The 5,985-nt window shown below is 45.3% G+C and overlaps 1 long non-coding RNA gene across 1 annotated transcript; it reads right to left on the bottom strand.

Annotated features, from left to right (window-relative positions):
• Positions 1–3,691: 3,691 nt before the first annotated feature.
• LOC113039847 (uncharacterized) lies at positions 3,692–4,978 on the bottom strand. The gene is made up of 3 exons (XR_003275089.1): positions 4,852–4,978; positions 4,662–4,754; positions 3,692–3,872 (listed from the first exon to the last, which is right to left on the bottom strand). It is a non-coding gene; the product is annotated as an uncharacterized LOC113039847 (long non-coding RNA).
• Positions 4,979–5,985: the final 1,007 nt, after the last annotated feature.

Genomic DNA, 5,985 nt, shown 5'->3' with positions numbered 1-5,985 from the left:
GCCTGATCTATGTCTTGGTATTTGAGTGAAAATTCATCGAGGGGTATCAAACTATTGATGCTTGGGACTGTGGATTTATGCGGAGATGACAGGTCTACTATTAAGCGTTTCTTACCTGAAATTTTTCTAGTAGCCACCGACAGAACTTGCAGGACTGAACTTGCATGACTGTAGATAGCGGCAGTGCTGTCTGATGCATCTCCCACTGTTCAAAGCGATGCATAGCAGTGAGCTTTCTGCTCCTGGTTTGGCTAGGCATGAGTTTGCTAAGGTTGCTGATCTTGGGATGTAGCTGGTGGATTTTGCCGGGGGAGTATCAGAGTGTTGGGTTGCGTCCGGGTTTATTTGTGGGCAGGTTGTAGTGGAGTGAGCCACGGACCTGCAGACTGCGCACGAAATGCTCCTACAGCCTAGAAATACGCGGCTGTGCAAGTCGGAGTCGATCGCTCCCCAATAAGGGCACTGGTTCGACTGAGCGATTCGGATAGCGCATTTAGCGGAAAAAATTTAGCGTCGCCTGTGGGGGAAGGCTGAGCAGATTATCTCGGTGTAGCGGTTGAATGCGATGGTGAATTCGGAGAAGGAGAGTAGTCGAGATGAAAAGGGATTTGAATTTTTTAGCGTGACTGAGAAATCCCCGCAGTCTATTTGGCGGTTTTAATCGGTAGTGGGCAGGAAAGAAAGGAGAGACGAGAGATCTACATCCGCACCTGCTAATATCTGTGCTTGGATGCTGTGGCTCGGAGGTTCGAGGGCGACAGCATTTGATGGGATGGGCATTGGTGTAGCAGTGTAGAGTGAATGGGGGGATTTCGCTTGGAGGAGGGTGGTGGCAACAACTGGGGGCAGGGCTGTGTTTGACAGAGATTGCGGCCAAGCGCTTGCTTGAGCCGCGGGCCCGGAGTTGACAGCCGCGGGTTGCGGGGCTGTGTTGGGCGGCCAGTATGGGCAGGCATTTGCTTGGGCCGCGGGCCCGAAGCTGGGATGGGCGAGAGTCGGGGCTGTGTTAGGCGGCCAGTTCGGCCAAACGTTAGCGTGAGCGGCGGGCTCGGATGAGCGGGAGGCGGGGCATTATGTGACAGCCAGTTCGACCAAGCGCTAGCTTGGGCCTCGGGCCCGAAGCTGGAAGAAGCGGGAGGCGGCGCTGTATTTGGTGAACTGTTTGGCCAAGCGCTTGCCTGGGCTGCGGTGTCGGTATTAAAAGTTCCGTATGATGGGGCCGAGATGGGTGGAGGAGGCGGCTAGGAACCTCCTTGAGCTTCAGCGTCCTGTGCTGTTGGGATTGGAGCCGCAGTGGGAGGCTGGGCTCCAGCCGACATACAGGCACCCCGGTGGTCGGAGTCGGGGCACGGCCCAGGCTTGCTGAAGGCCTCTTGCTGCGGCTTGATAGCCGCTGGGAGCTAGGCCTTGCGGCGGTGGATGGTGGAGTGCTTCGAGGCGAATTTTGAGGTACTCCTTTCTTTTTTTTTTTCTTTAGTATTCAGGTTGACTGAGGAGAAATGTTATTATTTAGAGATTTTGCATACAAGTCGTAAAGTTCGGATTTATTCAACTTGCTTGAGGGTGTGACATCATTTTTGGACAGGGCCTGCCTCAGACTCGACACCATCCATTTATCGATTGGCGGAATCGTAGGCCTGGCTGAGCGGTAGGAGGACGTGGGGGAGTCAGCCGCGGTTCTCGCCGGAGGCGGCAAAGGTAGGCCTAGGCGTCTTGAGAGGCGAGTAGCTGCTCGCGCTGTACCGCGCCCGCAGGTTGGAGCCTGGGGCTCGATTTGGTTGCCACGCCGGGAAGGGGTGGCCTTGGAGCCGGCTGGCTGCGGTGATGGGGCTGGAGAAGAGCTTGATGAGTCTTCGGACGAGGAATCTCGGTGTTGGGACATGGTGCTATGCATGCGGACCAAAATGCTGATAAACCTTCAATGGATAGAGGTAAGTCAGCGATATTTATACTATGGGATTGATTACTTGATTATGGTCCACCTGTGTTGATTAGGCTAAGTATCTGACACGCTCCTCCCAAATTTTATTAATAAATTACATTTAACAAGTATAAATAATATAAAGCTTTTTGGCTTGGCTACTGTTAGTAGCCTTCTCCCTGACTGTGCGATGCATTCAATCCTCCTTGCCAATAAATTTACATCCATGTTAGGCTGTTCCTCTCTCTTGCCGACAGAAAGAGCCTTCTTAATCCACTATTCCAGCTTTAAAGGGATAGTACGGCCAGAAATTAAAATTAGACAGTCCTTTACTCACCTTGGAAGCATCCTAGGTGTAGGTGACTTGGAGTTATATTGAAAAAGGCTTTTGATCGTAAAACACGACTCCTGGGCGTGAATTAAGGCCTTCAGTAGCGATTGCATGCTTTCTATATTTAATCTATATTTATCTATATTTAAGAACTTAGAAACTTATGAAAACACTTCCTCTAGTGGCTGTATGTGTGTGCACGAGAGAGTGTTGTTGTTCCAGCTGATGATGTAATATGTCCGCGTCGCGTGATTACTGAGATCACAGAAATAGAAGAAAATAAAACGCTGTTCACAAATTAGAAGCACAAAATGAGGATTTATAAAGAAAAGTGTAGAACAACTTCGATATTGATAAAGCAAGGACACATTACATTTCCTTTGCTCACTACATTTCCCAGAAGCCCACGCACGACCCACACGTGCTTCTGTTTTTACCTTTAGAGGAAGTAAGAGAAAAGGGTTTATATTTGAAATATGGATATTTTTGTGATGAGTGAATTCGTCTGAAAGAAAACATTCACCCACATCTAGGGTGCTTTCCAAGGTGACAGGCTAATTTACATTTTTGGCTGAACTATCCCTTTAAAAGTCTACTTGCAGTTATGGTCGGTGACGAATATAACTTCCTCCATCTCGAGTCAACTTCCACTATTGTGTTTACCCTTTTGAACAACAAAAAAGAAGCCATATCTAAACATGATCCAGAAGCGCAGGCATTTTCTCTGGGCCAAGGCTCATTTAAAATAGACTGTGGCAAAATGGAAAACTGTTCTGTGGTCAGACGAATCAAAATTTGAAGTTATTTTTGGAAAACTGGGATGCCATGTCATCTAGACTAAAGAGGACAAGGACAACCCAAGTTGTTATCAGTGCTCAGTTCAGCAGCATGCATCTCCACAGGCTATCTGACGACAAAACCCATGCTTACTCTCACCTCTCATCCCGGCAATCTGCCATTGTTTCATCTTTGCTTCCTTCCCCTAAACTGTTAGCCTCTTTTGATGCTAACAGTGCTACTGATACTTTCTGCTCCACTCTTACATCTTGTTTAGACACGGCTTGCCCCTTCTCTTCCAGGCCAGCCCGTACCCCTTCTGCCCCTTGGTTATCTGATTTTCTCTGCGAACATCGTTCTAAGCTTAGAGCTGCTGAAAGGGTGTGGCGCAAATCCAAATATATATTACTGACCTTAATGTGTATCAGTCACTCCTCTCTTCCTTCTATAATAATGTCTCCATTGCTAAAAGGACGTACTACCATATCAAAGATAATCCACTCCAAGAAGTTCACCTTTAAAATAGTAAAACATTGACAGTTACATAATATACCATGATATTATATTATATTATTATATTAAATGGTGTGTTTATACTTGAATGAAATTGTCACCAAAAACAAAAACATTTTTATCTACCAGTGTACTTTCTTGGCCCAACATAAGGGATGATTTTCATGCCCATAAGCTCCTCTGCAAGAGTACTGACAGCATGAGGCAGAAGATGATTGTAGGAATGTGGCTGCTGCTCATCAATTGTTGCTGCCACATCCAGATCCTCACTGCACCTTGCAAGTCAATTCAAAAGATACGCCTGAAGGAAGGTGTCACTAGCCAGCGTGCCTGTAAATTAAAAAAAATAAAATAAAAATACCACATAAAATTTTCATATAAACACACAAATAGCTATTCTTGCAATTCTCATAACTGTTCTGGCACACTACGACTGATATAGCGTAGCACATCAGCTTCGGATGATGGTTTCCCATCAGCTCCTAGCTCTGCTTGCTTTGCCATATTTAGCGCCGTCAGGTCGACCTGGTTCCACATGAAAATGCAGTGGCTGAGGCCACTTATAAATGTGGCATACTACTGGTGAGAGTCAGTGGTGCAACCAACAACAAACCTTCGCATGAAGTGCCATACATCTATCCGGATATTCATTTGCTCCCACTTTTCAAACATCCTCCTCAAAAGAGTGTTGCCACACCAGTCTCAGTCGACATACAGTACTCCGGGGCCACCTCATCCACCCTGTGTCACTTGATAAGGCCTTCAATCATTAGCCCGAGACCAAAACCTTCACTGGTAGTGAGCACAGACATGATCTCCTGTCCATGCTCGTTGCCAACATTAGTTGCCCAAGTTGCAGTGCCATAACTGCATCCTGCTAGTTTTCTGGCCACTTTTTTTGTAGAATGCATTTTTAAGATCCGATCATATTGTGATGTGATAGTGACTTTGATCTCATCCAGCCGGCATACACCTGTATCAGCCATCAGTCCTCAGGGATAGAAGGCATTGAAGGAGCAGGTTCAAATGTCACAGGCAGGATCAGGATCAGTCCATGATAGCACAAGCAATCCCCCTGCAATCAAAATGTACATGCCACATATGCCTCCTCAAACTTACCTGTCTCTGCCAGCAGTGTGCTGTCATCTATCTCAGTTGTCACAGTTGGGTGGTTGAGGTTGGCTGAGGGCCGCGCACTTGCCTGGGCCAAAGCTTAAAAAAAAGTCAGGACAAACAGATAAACATGACAATGGAACATCAATATATACTAAACAAATCAAAAAAGTGTTATACAAAAATGTTTGCTTACAAGGTGCGACTTTGAGAGGGAAATCCAGCCTTTGTACAGTCTTAGTCAGGTTTTTCTGGTTAGGGAACTTCCTAAACAAGAGGGAGTGGAAAGAGGCAGTGGAAGTATGGATGGTGGTACCGTGCTGGGTTGGGGGAGTAAGCTGTATGCTGGGGAGCTTTCCCAGTATATTGCTCTTCCTTCATGACAATGGCAATTCTGCCTAAAGGAAAGAGCTCAATATACTTCCAAGAACTTGGCCACAACAAGGGTAGTTTCAGGGAGTCTTTGCTTCCTCCTGTGGGATCCCTCTTCATAGCTGCCACCAGGTAAGCAGCATAGCCCAGGGCATTTGTTAGACAGAGCTCACTGGTTCTGACTTAAACTTTTCTTGGCTGCACTTTCTCCGTAGATAGGGCTCTTGTGTATGGCTTTCCTTTGTTGGCTTCCTTCATCTTTGCCGCTTCCAATGTATTGGTCAGATTCAGGCTGCCATCACTCCTGAAGCAAGGTTCCATCTAAATAATAATAATAATAAAAATGACATAAAGACTATAGACAAACAAACACATTTGGTAACGTATAAGTTAATGCAGCAGTGTATATTCTATTACTATATTTACTCATGATCACCTTGTTATGTTGATTTTATATTATACTTTGTTTGTGTATATATTTTCCAACAGGCTCAAAATGTTGGCTAACATGTCAGAATTGTCCCAGACTTAGAGGTGTTTTTTCAATAATTATTATACCATAAAAGATAACTTTTGTCCCACCTGAGACAGATGATTTTTCAAGTAATGGGTAGTGGATGGGAAAGTTCCCATGGAAAGGATGGGACACGTTTTTCACTGCTCAATATATATTAAAATGGTTTTATTCATATATCATTTAGTTTTAATGATTTGTCTTGTTGTCTTAGCCATTTTAATCCTCTTATTCATTTTAGTGTATGTATGTCTTTAGCTGTAAATGGGTCGGCCTGTCACTAGACCAGTATAAAGCAAGCAGCATGACAAACAGACAAGGTTTTTGCCCGATCACTGCTGCTGGATTGAGGAGTTACTTTTAAGGACTTCTCATTCCAGCATCTCACATTTACTGGATTATCACTTCTTTCGATTGTATATACAAGGTGGACACTTTTACAAC

The sequence above is a fragment of the Carassius auratus genome, chromosome 22 (genome assembly GCF_003368295.1).
Source record: "Carassius auratus strain Wakin chromosome 22, ASM336829v1, whole genome shotgun sequence".
Lineage (NCBI taxonomy): Eukaryota > Metazoa > Chordata > Actinopteri > Cypriniformes > Cyprinidae > Carassius > Carassius auratus.
Note: the sequence above shows the minus strand (reverse complement) of the source record. Positions and strands in the feature narration are given on the sequence as shown.